Genomic DNA, 14,462 nt, shown 5'->3' on the forward strand with positions numbered 1-14,462 from the left:
AATAGGAAAGAGCAAGCCAGATACAAAAGTACACATGTGGGTGGGTACACATAAGGGTTATTTGTGTGTTCACTGTGAAAAGAGGTAGCTAACCTCCCAACCAGACACGAAGGTGCTTCGAAGCAGTCAATAGCGAGGTAGAATGTAACTAGAAAAGTTATCAAAGGACTGGTTCCATTAGCAGCAGGAAGGATAGCTATAGAAAAACATAAGGGGAATCCATTGGGAATATCAATCTACAAACCCCAGTGTGACAGTTTTATGTTTCACCATAATTTAATATAATAGAGAGATGTAGGCACTAAAGCATTCAGGTTAAAGTATTCATGAATAATAAAATCATATTCATTTTATCTGGTCACATTCTATTCAAAATTATTTTACTACCTTCCAAAGGGTAAATCTGGCAAGGTTTTTGAACATGTTAAGATAATTTAAAAGTAACTGCTTAAGTTGTTTAAACCTTTAATGGCTTCTTCCATTTCAGTCTTTGTGAAAGCTATGAATGGAAGAGGGAGGAGAGGAAAACTATAACGTGCATATAGAACAGAAGGGGACGGGCTGTACACAACAGGACTTGAAAAATAAATTTGCTTACAAAGAACTTCACATGTAAACATTGAAATGTTTTGTTCAAAATTAGCTTTGAAACTGAAAATGGCACCATGAACAGGGCTGCTCTTTCACACATACAGAATTATCACAGCTGGTTTTACTGATAAAAGTGAACATTAAGATCCCTACTGATAAAGGCATTTAGCATGACGATCCCCAACTTTTTATCATTCTTTCTGAGCCTTTTGAGTAAACCAGCAGTATGCCGATGGCACTGTCCTGTCATCCGAGCACATGCTCCCCTCTCCGCTGGGACTGCTGCCCCAGGTAACCCAGAAACACTGCCATTTTACCCCATCACAAGGCCACCGCTGCTTCGTCCCACTGCCTCAGCTGCTGGCTTTGATGCTGTTAGCTCTGCAGCCCCACCGGCAAAGGTGGCAGCCAGGACGACGCTGCCTTGTGCCCTTCCAACACCTCCTGTTCTCATTGCACGGAGCAGAAGCACTTGAGTTGCTCCCACAAGCCGGCACAGGTTTGCAAAAAATGATTAACCTGGGCCCTGTGTCATGCCTCTAGGCAAAGCACAGAGCTCCAGTTCATTGTCCAGAGGTCACTGCCATGCAACAGTGGCACAGGGTATACTAGCCTGGAAGGAGCACCGCTGCTGCTTCCACAAGCTAGCAGGGCTGCCGGCAGAAGGCACTGAATTGCGCCATGTCCACACACCCTCACGATGCTTTTAAGCTTTTGAGCCCTGTAAATCAAAGAGTATAAGAGATATTTTTATTTCTAGTATTTCATGAGTTTTATTCCCCTATAAGCCTCAGGCTTGATCCAGAAGAGCTTTTGGGCACATGCTGAAAACACATGAATAACCCAATGACTTCAAGCTGCTTGGTTCCTCCCTTTCACCCTGGGATTTGGCATGCTTTTCCTAGAGCCAGGCGAAGGAAACTGCAAATCATTAACTAAATAATCTTTGCCCATGACAAAGACATTAATCAAAATGTTGGTATTCATGTTCCAGAGGGGCATTTAAACCATCATCTATTCATTTGCTCCAATATAACCCAATGTCACTTCTACTGAACAGCATTCAGATTTCCTTCCAAAAGTATGACAGTATCTAAACTAATTTTAGCCTTATGTAACAACTTCCACTAAGAAAAATATGCAGTATTTATGGGATTGAGCAAAAGAAAAACATTAGTTGTGAAAGTCAGTATTGTGTCAAGTGAACAGAAGGAAATATTCAGTATTTGAATACATACAGCCTGCCACCTGGACAAACCTTTTTAATAAAAATAGCCCATCTTTTCTTCTCAACAGTGCAAACCTGATTGTTAAATTCCCATGTGCCCTAGTACCCACTCCCTCTCATCTCTCAACAATTCAAATACCTCAATTTTAAATCCTTCAAGAGCAAATCCTCAACTGTGCACAAAATGTAAATTCAGCAAGCAAAAAATCCCCAAAACAACCCACATCCCTTTCAAGCCTATATCACTATGCATTTATTTCTCCTCACAACAAAATGTTTTTGTCATGAACTAAACAAAACGCAAGACAATAAATCTAGAAATCCTGTTATATTACACAAATTATCCCACAATTGGAAACAAGGCTGTTTTACCTCTCCAGAGAGAGCAAGAAACAAATGCTAAAAAATAACTTCCCAGGAAATATTTGGTTTCCTGATTATTTTCCTTTCTATCAGGAAACTAAAGAGAAACAAATGGAGCTGATGCTTTAATGTGAATCCCTGCTATAGAGTATAATTGTGGCACTGAACATGCCTTTCTTGTTGGAAAAGATAATAATTGGTAATTCTGAAGAGATAATACAAGACCTTGGAAAAATATAGGAGTAAAAGTAGGTTTAGGTAGTAAATGATGTAATTATCATAGTTTTTAATGCAAGTCCTATTGGCTTTGATGAAGCTTTTTATCATCTTGAAGTATGCCTGCGGAGAGAAGGTAAAATGACTGACAGCATGTCCTGACAGGGGTTTGTGAGCAGCATATGTGAAGCCATCTTAATATAGTGATTCAGCCAACAAGAAAAGGCTTCCTGAAAAAAAGTCACCACTCTGCATGTAACAGAGGTCTCCTCCATTAAGTAAAAGCCTTGTCATTAAGCCATAAGTCTGATGTAATTTAACCAGCTTCACTCTGTTTCGTACCACCCGGGATAGAAACCTGGAGGTGTTGTTAGCGAGGACACATACATGCTGCTCTCCAGTGGGTCAGCTTCTCACGCAGCAAGTCTTCTGCAATCTTCTTGTTACTTACATAGGTGATAACTTCTAATGGTTTTTTGTCTTCATTAACAAGACTAGTGGGGAAAGATTTACCTAAATGGCAGGATGTTAAATATATTTTTAGTTGAAAAGTGGTGTATTGCTATCTTATGAGATACATCCAGGCAATTTATTCTTATCCCAGTTTCTTCAGTCCTAATAAAGACTTTTGTTTATGTGGCTGTTCATTACAGAACATTCCCACAGTAGAGGGTGACCAAGGCATTTGTACTGATTTCATTTACAGCTTCTGCTGCTTATTTCCTAGCTGCTGTTTACAGAAGCTGATCAGCAATAACAACAACAAAGTACTTTGCTCTTCATTTATGGGCTGCTGGAAGATAAAAACATTGAGAGAAAAACCTTCCAAGTATCTAGGTTGATGTTTGGCCTCCCAGCTATAACATACAGCCTCTGAAAGTTCCCAGGTCTGCGCAAGATCTCTCAAAATTCAGAGACATTAACCTGTTTCTTAGAAGAGCTCGTTAACCTGGACCCTGCACTACCCTCCCATGGCTGCGTTGACGGCTTCCTGGTCCAGAGCTCGTTTCTGGATCTGGAATTAGCTTATGAAGCTGTTCACATTCCCACACGTCATCGTTCATGACCTAAAACGCCTGACTCCTGCACCAATGCCTCTTCTCTGGCCCAATCCACTTCCTGCAGCAAACAGATGGAATAAATACAGCTAGGCAGGTACATGCAGAAAATGAATTAGAGGATGCAGTTTGGGATTGCTGTAAAATGAAGAAGTGCAGAACCAGTGAGCATGGTAAGAGAGCAGCTCCTGAACTCTTGCGAAAGTAGGCACAGATAGAAACAACATCTAAGAAGGTCAGATACTTTTTTTTTCATACATTACTGTCAGCTCTACTAAAATCACCTGTCACCAGCTATATTTTTCTTGTAACAGGCACTGCGGCTCATGCACTCCATCAGGTACACTGGACAGGACAACAGAACATGGATTATCTTTATGGCCTGAAGACCCAATTCTGTCAGTGATTTAAATCTTCTATATCATGTGCTGTAGTCACAATAGCAGATTGCAGAAGTTTAGCTAGCATCTGCCTCTAACACCACCTTTACAGTTTATTTCACCCACTAGTTTCAACATACAGATCTACTCAAAGCTTGAACATCTACACCATGTAGACCATTCAGTTTCTGTGCTGGTCGCCACGTGAACCCAAACTTCAGCCTAAAAATAATCCTTGAAAGGACCAGATGGTAAGTAACATCTTTTCCTACCATTCTGTATTCTTAGCAACTTAACCATTGTTACTTGAATTAATGTGATAAAGTGCTGATTGCAAGCATTGATAGTTAACATCTGTGCACAGTACCTTGTTACAGCATAGAATTCTGTCATTTGGGGTACAAAAAAATGCCAATATATAGTTCTGTAACAGATAGCTCCAGTCTCAACCATGGTCAATAAATAGTGAAAGAAATACACCAGGAAGAGGGAAGATGGAGGAAAAAAGAGATACTGTTAACCTTTGTTATTTCACCAACGCAGTTTGAAGTGCAGCATTGTGAATGTACCAGAACAATTGACAGCGCAGTGAACATGCTAAGGAGGAGGGAAGAGCCAGACAGTAATGGGATCTCAGACTGATTATTTGACTGGTAAAAGGTATATGAATCTCCACCCTGAGGACCGAGAGATGTTTGTTCTTTTTCACACATCAGAGTTAAGTGTTATTGTTTCAGAGATGGAGAAGGCTGTGGGCTTTTGGGGTGGGTTTGTTTGGGGTTTTTTTTGCTGAAGAACTCACATGCTGAAAAATAGAGTTTGGGGGAACACAATCATGAAGTATGTCAGGTGGGTCATGTCTGAGTAACAGTCATTTGACAAAAATAAAAAATAACACAAGAGTTTTATTCTGAGTTTCTTAATTTAGGATATTTCCAGAACTCTTGCTGCAGAGTTTAAAAAGGAGTTAGAAACTGAAAAATGAAACACACATTTTGATTTCCAGCAAAGAAAATATTTTAACTCAAAAAAAAAAAGTCTTCATTGTGGGCAGAAAGCCAATAAATCATTTCTGCATTCAATTCTAATTTCTGTCAACTTCTCTTTGATTAAAGACCCAGGAGCATGATGAGGACTAAGCTATAGGCTACCTCATCTGCAGTGTGTAGTAATTCCCTGCTAGAGATGTTCATTATGTCTACAGGCACTAGTCCAGTGGAACAAGTCTGCTAGATATCTATTGCTTGGTTTTAAACATTAAAAAAAAAAAAATCACAGTAATTACAGCCACCTAGGCTCTACCATAATGGCAACAAGAATAATGAGGTCTGGCTGGGCGAGGGCAGCCTGGCTGGGTCACCGCCGGTGAAGGCAATATAGCAGGGTAGCAGTCACAAAGCGAGGGGCTGGGAGCCCGAAGCCATGGGTTTGTAGATTGAGCTCAGAGTTTAGGGAATTTGCTGGATGCTCTGTTGGCAGCAAAACCAAAGAGAAGACTCTCATATGTGTTTGCTGGGCCAGGCAGTTTTGGATGAGAAACAGTATAATTCCTCCTCTGACTGCCACTTCAGAGTACAGCAGCAAGCCCTGCTCAAGGCTGCCCTCGGAGGCCATTTGGAAGGCGAGACAGTGGCTGCCTGCCTGGTAGGCAGAACTTTTTGTTCAGAGCATGTCCCACTGCTGCTCAGCCAGATGAGCTGGCTGCCTTTGGGCTTCCAGGTGAGACTCAAGCTGTTGTTGACCTTTGAAGCTTTTCATGGTAGGCTTGGTTCTCACCAGAGAACCTATCTCCTTTTGTCCCTCTCCTCCTGCCACCCTGCAGCAGCTAACGCCAGAAGAAATATTCAGCCAAGAAGTCCCTGAGTGCACATGGCTGAAGTGAGGGCAAGACAAGGACCTCACAATGAGCACAGCCAGGTGCGGACATGGTGGGGAATAGAAAAGAGGGGGTAAAGAGACATCCTCTGTCAGGTACTCCACTATGCTGTGGAGCAACCTTGCAACTGTTTCTCCACATCCCAGTAAATTCTTTTCTGGAATGTGTTTCCGTACTGCTCTGTCCCATATTTTATTTATTGAGCGTAGCAACAGACCAGGGGTGGGGAAAAAACATAAATCGCAAAAGCCACAGTAAAGAGAGAAAACAAATACTGCGCAGGTTCCTGCAGCAAAACACATTGCAGGGCTGGCAGTGGGAACTAACATTTTAGTTGTTTTAGAAAGGAGTTTTTAACTTTATGGATGTTTCTGCTACATATAGACATTCTTAAATTAAAATGAAGCTAAGCCAAAAATATTTATCAAAGGTCATCAACTTATTATTAGCAGCTGTGTAATACTGTTGTCATCATTTTGGCTTGCAGCTCACTGAAATTCTACTCATTGGTTTGAACAAGGTTGTGTCAGGTAATGTTCCAATAAAACAAAAGGACAGTTCTTGCCCTAAACAGTTTACCTATACAATAGCATATATTGCCTTTGCTACTGCCTCTCTATTTTTACTTGTCATAACACAATGAGAACATCACCAATGTTACTGCAGAATAAATTGGGATCTCATCTATTGGATCTTAAATTCTTAAGTTCTGATCCCTTTGACTTCCATGGGAAGGTTACATATGCTTCTCTTCTAGCTTCCGTCCCTCCCCCACACCCTCCCAGCCCCAGATCAGGTTCTTCATGCAGAGTATTGGGAAAAGTGAAGTTGGGTTTATGTTAGGACAAGGGTGTTCTACTTCAGTTATTTATTGCAGTAATCACCCCATGGAACTGTGCTTTCCTCAAATTGCACATATAAATTATCAGCTATTACTCCCTCCTGCAAAGGTTGATGCAACCTCTTGTTTTACAGGTATAGTGAAATTTAGAGGTTAAAACATGCTTATGACTTGATTTTTCTCCCTGCTTCACCAGCTGCAAGGAAACAGCAAAGGAAGCCAACATATTACCATATGAGCAGCTTATATGCTAACTGGAATTATATATAAGCTTTGTGAAGCATTCTGAAACACTATACATGAGCTTTGAGAGATCTAGCTTCTCACTGCTATTCATTTTTCAATTTTCAGCTTCAAAGATCTTGGACATTCTCCTCTAGGCTCATCTACAAGCAGGAATCCAAGGTCTAGTCACTTTGGATGATTTTCTCAGACACAGGATTTGTTGCAGCAGTCTTGAGACAAACCAGGAGAAGAAAAAAGGAAGAAAGTTTATGCAATATTAGAGTTGCTTTTATTTTCCCCATATGCCATGACAATCCTATTGTCCTTCAGAGATGAAAGCAAATTTACCTTGTGGAATATTACTGAGATTATTACGGGGTTTGTACTTTATAATCTGCTTTTCCCCAAGTCTTTTGTGCGCTTTCATGCAAAACTGTGTTTGCCATGGTTCTATTGTTGGAGATACAAGAGCCCCACTGACTGCTAACAAACAGCACGACTGGAACAAGGCTGTACTCCAACAAGGGATTTAGTAAGAGAAGCGTAGGAGATGCCATGCCACCCGGTGAAGCCAGTCACAGGTAGAATAAGAAGATGCCAAGGAAAGCTAATGTCAAATGCTGTCTGTCAAGGGAAAAGCCTTTCAGAGATGAAGCTGCTGTCAACAGGAAGACAAGTGGTGTATAGTCACCATCTCAGCAACCTTCAGGTATTAGAGTCTAAAAGCTGTGGTGTACTAGTGAAAGAAGGTATGAACAATCAGTAGCACCCATGTTATTTCATATACTTAAGATATAGGTAAAAAAATTTAAAATACAATCTAGGTACCCTAGGGAGTTGGGCATTTGGCCATGGGTTGTAAACATCGCTCTGTAACAACTGCTTCCTACTTCTTTCCATTGCTCAGAGCAGTGCTTCTCAAGCCTTTTTTTATTTTCCTCCCCATAGTATACACAGCATGTTCTCTGAAGTCAGTGTTTCTCAGGCTTGCAATGAGCCTTTTCCTTACAACCCTATAGGCAATGCATATATACACCAGCAAGAAAGAAGGGCTCTCAAGTCTGCTGCTAGCCAAGATCTTGCTTTTCTCGAGTTCCCCCTCATCTTTTCTTTTCCAAAGAGTGTTGATCTATGTATGTCCCCTTCCTCCACCCAGTAGGTACAGGGATTTTACCCAAGCCTGTGCCACAGCTGTTGTGGCCTCCAGTAGTACATAGGGTGGGATGGACATCACAGAGGTGACACCAGCTTTCTCTGCTAGAGATATTTCTGTCTCAGAGCAGGTCTCTCTGCCCTGCAAGAAGCCATTCAGAGTCCATCAATACACGGTTCCTCAACAACATCCCATACACCTTAGCAGCACATCCCAACACACTTCTGGGTTCTTCCCTACACGCTGGTGGTAGGAACTCCTGCCAGGGAGCCAAGCACAGGCTGGAGCTCACCACCCAGAGCCCAGCTCCACAGTACCTGAGCACAATGAGCAGGGCAGGTCCGGGGACAACAGGCAGCTTCAACCAAGAACTGAGATCACCCAGCAAATTTGTGTGACAACGCAGGTCCAAAGTCCAGTCAGGAAGGCCAGCCCCAGGTCAGGGTCCAGATGAACTAGGGCCATAGACCAAGTTAGAGACCAACACTCCTTCAGCACAGCTCAAACCAGACTGAGGAGCCAGGGCTGAGCTTAAGTAGAGGCCCAGGGGTGGGGTGGGTGGAAGCTCCAGGTGAGGCTGGTCAGAGCCATCAAGGCCTCTGAGTGCCCTTGGGGCCCCACCACTCCCTTACGATCTCCTGTTCCCTATTCACAGTACTCAAACTCCATAATCAATATTTAAAAATCACCCAGTGAGGACACACTATTGAGATACAAAGGTATTTTTTCATACTTTCGTATTCAATTCAGAAAGGCGGCGGAGCTGGACCCTCAGCTGCTGTGTGTCACTGGGAGCTGTGTCAGTTAACAGCAGTGGAGGATTTAGCGCGTGATTTTGTTCATGTAACCCATCACATTGACCAGTCCTTTTATTAATCTGAGCATTTAAATGAGTTCTTACTAGAAAAAAAGTAACTAGAGCTGCAAAAAAGGAACAAGGTAAGGCAAGGACAAATACATAATTATCTTGAATGTGAAAAAAAATGGTGCAGCAGAAGTTCATGTTCCTTTGTGTGGAACACAGCCCAGTTAATGTACAATTTAGATGCAATAGTTTTCTCTGGCTGGGAAATCAGTTTGATTTTTTTTTTTTCCTCAGCGTACGCTTTTAACATTTTCCTGGAGAATAGAATGACGATAGAACTGAACTGCTGCAGCAGGCTGTACAAATTCATTAATGACATTAGCAAAAATAATGATTTCAAACATGTGTGTCAGCACAGGCAGCAACACTACACTTTTATTGAGAGTCTTCCAGCATTCCACTTCTGCCATTATGTGAACACACAGCTTTGTCATCCCCAATGCAAGAAATATAAGGTCTTAAAAAAGCTATATTTGCCATGTTCCTGCACATGCTCTTCTCATAATTTCAGATATCGAGGCTCGAGTTGGCAATCAACCAGAGTTTCCATCGCCCTCCAGAAGAAGTTTTAAATAGGAACAATCTTCTGAGGTTACTTATTAGTTTGTCTTTCAGAAACTGGCCACGGAGATGAGCAAGCCAGATGTTTCTGCCCCTACTAATTAGACAGCCCAAGTCAGACCCACAGCTCCTCCAAAGCACAGTGTAGGGTGAAAGCAAGCTCTGTGTCACTTGTGCTTCCCTGCTGGTATCTGGTGTGTCTGATGTGCAGAGTGGTCCGGCACGTGCTGCTGCCTTCCTCCTTACTGCCCAGGAGACCTGCTTGCCCGTTTGAAGCATTTCCATGCCCGTTCTGGAGCCCTAAAGCAGCAAAATGGGTGTTTCTGTGCACACAACTTTGGCCCCATATGTGGAATTTGGATGGGAAATGCTGTCTGGGTCTAAAATTGAATGTTTATTGCCAACCATTAGCCTACAATTTGGAACATCTTTAAAAAGATGAGGAAAGGAACTGCTAAATTGAATCAGGAGAAGGCAAACTGAAATGGTGAAGGCTGCCAGTGTAGCTGGGGGGGGGCAGCAGTATCAGGAAGCAATTTAAGGCAATGCTGCTGCCCTTGGGGCATGAGTTATTTATGAAATTGGACCTATCTAAAAATCTGTGCAGCCTTTAGATTGAATATTTTTTCACCTAAACTGGCTGACTGCTTGCAACAACCCTCCCCTCCTTTGTTCGTTTAGCTTTGCGAGTGGTTGAATCCTGCTTAGAGTAATGCCCTGCTACCCACTGAAAGGACTGAAATTATAAACAAAAACACAGGAATTGCGGGTTGTCGGCAGGATCACATTGCTCCCTCTGTATGTCTTTCCCTGTCCCAGCCTCGGTGTTGTCCATCTAGTTCATATTTAGACCTTTCTACCATCACCTCTTGGCTTGTTGCTGTGCTTCAGGTCTCTTTTTCACAGTTTTACAGTGCCTAACACAACCAGTTCTATTCTCAGCCAGCACTACTGTTATATACATGATTTATTTATTATAATGAAGTCAATGATGCAGGGTTACAACGGAGGAGATATTGGGAGAGTCCAGTGAAGGAACCAAACCATATAACGATATCAATCTGCCCACTAACCCTTCAGACAAGACCACGAAATGAGACTTCCAGGGCAGTGAAGCTAACAGAACAACGGATAACACCAAAACATTGAATATATAAATAATAATAATGAATAAAGCTTTGTTTTTTAGAGCTTTCATCACAAGTTCTGCTGATGCATTGAGAAAGTTTATAAAGCTCAATGGGAAATTTTAATAAGAGGTAATAACAGCACTCTCATCCACTAAAAGAACCTGATTCTGACCTATTTTACAATAGGGTTATTCAAAATAACTCCACTGACATCACAACACACTGGGGCAAGAAAAAATAGAATCAGTCCCTTGGTATCCATAAAATAATCTGACTGGGGTACACAAAAGAAGCATGAGGGGAAACCTGAATAAATATCCTCATAATTAAAAAAATGCTTAAGCAAGGATTTTTTTTTGTAAATTGGAAGCTGTTTTGATAACATACAAAAAGTTCATAACTGAAAGATCTGTAGCAGCTAAAATGCAGCTATAGATTGAAGATGCAATGGTAATCTACATATTTGATTGCAGCATTTATTGCCTAAATAAAGGAAGAAATAGTGGTGATGATACAAAGCCCTGTTTTCTCTTGCGGAAGTAGGTGTTCCTGCAGGCTTGAGGAATCAGGCAGGATTGCTGCTCTCTGGGAAAAAGCATCCAGAAACTGGGCACGGCTGTTATCAGCTGAAAGCAGGGGTTTTGTTACAGGGTCATACTGTCACAAGTCACACCCAGGTAAAGAATTTAAGGATGGAGGGAAAGAATTCATAAATAGAGGATGGGGTGTAGTGGGAGGTCTACACCCACGCTACGAGACCAGCTTCTAAGGGCTTCACTAGTTTGCTGCCTTTAGCTTTTGGGTGTCCTCACTTCAGTGGTGTAGGAGCTATGAGGCTACTACAGCTGAGCTCTAGAACAAGGCTGAGGGAGACTCTGGGATGCTTCATAGATATGAAGAAGCTGGTACTGGGCTTGGATGCTATCTCATGTATGCCTCACAGAGTTAGGACTTCCTCTTCTATTAAACACATAGGCTATGCTCACTCTAGGTATCAGAGTCCTGAGGGGAAACAATCCTGTTTTCTCTGTCCTCTGAAAAATAACTAGGCACAGAAAGGGGAAATAAAACTGCTGTCTTGTGGCAAGGTGTCTACATCCTTTGAGTGGGTGAAAAAAGAGAGATGAATGAGGCCTGCAGGCTACCAAGGCATTGACAATACAAAGCCATAAAAAGTTGAGAATGTTCCCACTTAATTCACTTCATCTTTGGTGGGTACATGTGCTTACAGGGCGATGGGAGCAGAGGCAGAGATGTCTAATCCTGCTGTTGAGAAATCTTAAATTAGACCTGAGATTAAAGGTTGTGTTGTGGCACAACTGACACATAGGTACACCGGAGCTAAGTTTAGCTAAAACACCTGAAAATGAGGGGCAAAGGCTTTAGATGCTTGGTCTTGTATGGCCTGTCTTTGTTGCTGTTAGCAGAAGTAGCTAGACACGCCTTGCTGCGGTAGCCTTGTATCGTCTGCTTGTAGCAGGGAAGGTACCTGTACAGAGGTTGACTTTTAAGTACTGAAATGAGGAGAATCATTAGCTAGAAATCCAGTTCTCTATGGAGAACTGGGTCTGGGGTGGTTGTGTTATTGCCTCTCAGGAGGCAAGTCCTGATACCAAGAATCTCTTTCTCTCATCTTTCTTCCTCACACGTACCACTAAACGTTACTGTGGTGAAGTGGCTGACACTTCTTTTCCTTCAAACCTGTCTTCTTCGTTGGAGCTGTCAAAGTGCTTTTGTCAACAAACATGAATAGATCCAGCCATTGCTTTCTGTTAAAAAGCAAAACAAAAATTCACTTCAGGCTTATAAGAAAGGAGAGCAAGGGGAAAAAACCCCACCCTTTTTTTAATAAAGTCTCACTTTTGTATTACTATTTGAATTACCTTAACTCTTCTTTCATGTGCTAATCATCAGACTTTCCTAATTTGTGAGCTCCACTTCATTTGTTAAGGTTTTAAAATCCTTAGTTATTTGTTTCAAGTTGTTTTGTTTTGGTTTTTTAAGATGACATTCTTCTCATATGTTCCCTGCTCTGGCTATAGTAATTTCATGACAAGAAAAGAATGATCTCACTTCTCATGCTTATAATAAACAAACAATTCTATTAGCTGATCTAAAAATAAAATATAAAAAAAAGAAAAAAAAGCCCACCCTTTGAGGCACATTTCAGCAAGTGCTCATGTCCAGACTGATCTAATAAAGGTTTAAATTGAGATTTGAAGTTGTAGGAGGTGGTAAAAATGGATGACCTGTCTACAAGGATTTACCTCTGCTCTCTCCTATGAAAGGAATTTGCTTAAAATTCCTCTCTTGCAACTGTGACTGTGAGGATCCCACTCTCTGACCTCTGCATTATTAGTTATCCACCTTTTTTGCTGTCTCATTGCCTTCAACCTTTTCAACCCCCCTCCTTTCTGATGCATCTCAGAGGCTGTGGGATCTTTATTCTCCTCTTCCCCCCACTACTCCTCTCTCTTTGTATGCGAATGTGGTGGATGACTTCCCCAAACACTCTATAGGCAAATCTTCGTGTGGGTTGACCTCCCATTTTGTGGAGTAAAGCTGTAATATGTCTTTGGCAGCTCATACCTGAGCATATGGTGGTATTTCAGTTGTGAATAATTTCCTTAATCTCCATAAGGAGGTAGGGAAGAACTATGCATAGAGAAATTTTTTTTTTATCCTTGGTACCCAATCCAAAGCTCCTTGGAGTTGTTTGGTGTTTCATAAATGACGATGAGTGTAGTGTCTTGGAATAAACACATCTACTTCTCGTTAATTGCAGGCATCCTTCACTGCGTGGCTGTCACGGATGAGTGATTTAGGATCCTTAAAGAATCTGTAAAAGTGTGACTGAACAGAGTTCGATGGCAAGGTTCACTCTATTACTTACTACACGGGAGAAACATACAAAGGAAAATTGAGTTAGAATCAATTTTCCTTGATTTGCACAGAGATTGGAGATGCAAAGAGGTAAGGGAGACCCTCTCGTTGAGTCACGAGGTTCGGAACAGACCCCCTGGCTCCTAATGGAGCTCAGGTGCGGCGGGATCCAATCTTAGTCCCAGACTTGGTCAACGGTTTATGGCTAAGGGAATCATACGTGCACAATCAATCCTTTATATCACTTAGTTAGGATTTCAAAGTTTAGCATGCTATTAATCACTTACCGATCCGTCCAGACATCCCATGTTAGTTCGCTCCGAAGTTCGAGCCCTCGGTTTCCCGAAACAGACTCTCAGGCATCGAGTCTTATAAAAAGAAATAATTTAATAGAGTGGTACAGCAGCAGGGTCAGCTCCAGCTGGGTGACCCCAAAGGGGGCGGGGGGGTAGAGGAGGAGAGGAAGGAGAAGGAGAAGGAGAAGGAGAAGGAGAAGGAGAGGAAGGAAGGAAGGAAGGAAGGAAGGAAGGAAGGAAGGAAGGAAGGAAGGAAGGAAGGAAAAAGGAAGGAAGGAAAAAGGAAGGACGGAACAACCTGAACAAAGAAATCCCTGGGCTGTTATACCCTTACAGAGTATTCACCCACCCCTCACGCATTCTTCACACTCTCGTCGCGCATCTTCCATGCACGCTTTTGTCCAGTTGTGATTCTGGCCTGACACCTTCTGACCCCGTATTGGATTCCTTCCCTGTCTCCAGACAGGCCATTCGTTATCTTGTCGAGTTGCAGGTGCTGTTGATGGTTGTAGCCTTGAAGCCTCCTTATCTGCTGATTTACGCTGGCTCTGGAGGCCCCTGTTTTGACTAAGGAGGTACACGTTCAGTACAAGTTCAGGACATCCAGCTATTCATGCTAAGTAAGTAGAGCTAAGCAAACAGCATACTAAATCACACAACATTATAACTCCAAGTGATTCATTCTATTTTAAAACTTACTTATTTAAGCTAAATGACTAATATCTCTCAACATTGAGAGGCATCCTTGCTCAAGGGGAGAGTTGCCTGGCATGCAGTCCAGTTGCCGTCCAGGGAG

General features: G+C 42.1%; 1 long non-coding RNA gene across 2 annotated transcripts in view; it reads right to left on the minus strand.

The window, feature by feature from the left end:
* LOC127021642 (uncharacterized) overlaps positions 1-8,383 on the minus strand; it is a 61,859-nt gene extending 53,476 nt beyond the window's left edge. For both annotated transcript variants that reach the window (XR_007767250.1, XR_007767251.1), the window contains exon 1: positions 8,249-8,383. This is a non-coding gene — a long non-coding RNA (uncharacterized LOC127021642). The remainder of the gene's footprint in view (positions 1-8,248) is intronic.
* Positions 8,384-14,462: the final 6,079 nt, after the last annotated feature.

This window comes from Gymnogyps californianus, chromosome 13 (assembly GCF_018139145.2).
Source record: "Gymnogyps californianus isolate 813 chromosome 13, ASM1813914v2, whole genome shotgun sequence".
NCBI classification, from domain to species: Eukaryota; Metazoa; Chordata; class Aves; order Accipitriformes; family Cathartidae; genus Gymnogyps; species Gymnogyps californianus.